Here is a 1,528-nt window from a genome sequence, read left to right on the forward strand (position 1 = left end):
AGACGTGGGGAGTGGGGGGGAATGTGCGGTCGTGGGGGGGGGTTAGGGTTCGGATCGATGGGGGGGATAAGGGGAGTGGGGTGGACCGGATGGGCCAATTGGGCTGCAGCTGGGTCGGTTGGCCCAGGGGATTAGAGGGTTTTCCTCTCTGTCTTTTGTTAGTTGTGTTTTCTGTTTTTTTTTATACTTTGCTTTCTTTTAGTTTCCTATTATTTTAGTTTTAGTAAATTACCAAAGTGGCACCTAAATAGGATTTTACAAATTATGCCACTGCCACAATAGTTTAATACTTATAACAATTTAGTTTTGAAAATGTTTATTATTTTTAAAGCATTAAAATAATCGTTTTTGCTACTCTTTTATTCATTTAACAGTATTTAAACATTTTATAAAAGTGTGGTTTCTCCACCATAATTATCTATGCAATATTTGGTTCACTCCGAACATTTTAGTTTTAATATTTGAAAACTTTTATTGTTTGCCTATTTTTGAATTTGAATTTGAATCGGTTTCTAACTAACTCGAGATTAGCAACTATAAACGAGGTGACGTGGCACCATTAGCAGAGGATCACTGTAGCTTAATTACCCGGGCGTCACAATTCTCCTCCACTACAAGAAATCTCGTCCCGAGATTTAAGCGGTGGAGTAAGGGGCGAAGGTGTTGGTAGCGAAAAACCTAACGAGTCTTCTCGGTCTTGGCTTCCCTTTCGAAGAGGTTGATCCCTTTCGTTGATGTCTTCATTTCACTGCTTCAAGTCACCATGATCAATTTGTCATCCTTTCTTCGGGATCTCCATCGTACTTACGAATAGGTAAGGGGCAGCTCTACAACGATAGGATGTTACGAGGGAAAATCTTCTGGGGGTTTCCCAAGTATGAACATATGAGTATCTCTCGAGTTGAACAAATGAAACACATCGAGAGCAAAGTAAGACGGTGCAATAAGAAGTTTCAAGCGGATAGGCAATCGTTCATTGCCTGAAACAGAGTGTGAATGGGGTTCAGAGCAACAGGAATAAGTATTGTGTCCGATACCAGAATTGATCACTAGGAAGGTGGCTCGCAAATTACATACGAAGTCAAGCTATAGGAATAACTTTGGCAACAGGGTGTATAGGAGAGTCAGGTTTCGATCCTGTGAAACTGTGGGTTATGGGCCCACCATGTGGTTCTTTTTTTTATATAATAGGAGCAGTGACATCTTGCACGGTCATGATAGCAAGGCATGTCAGGGAGTACCATGTCAGCTATGTCGGCAACAACGTTGGTACCAAGGGCGAGGGACGAAGAGAACCATTTTCCTGCTCGTTGAAACGAGGCGGACCAATAGGCAAGGTTCCCGTCCATCGGTGGTTACCGGAATGTCATCAACAATAGTAACAAGGTCTTACTGACAGAGTTGTACATCGAGGTGTTTGCACAAGCAGTGGATTATTACTGCTTATATCATATAGATCATAGAAAAGGTTTAAACAAACCAATGGAAGGAAAATATGATCATCAGATTAAACAGAACAATGGAAAGG

This window comes from Triticum dicoccoides, chromosome 2B (genome assembly GCF_002162155.2).
Source record: "Triticum dicoccoides isolate Atlit2015 ecotype Zavitan chromosome 2B, WEW_v2.0, whole genome shotgun sequence".
NCBI classification, from domain to species: Eukaryota; Viridiplantae; Streptophyta; class Magnoliopsida; order Poales; family Poaceae; genus Triticum; species Triticum dicoccoides.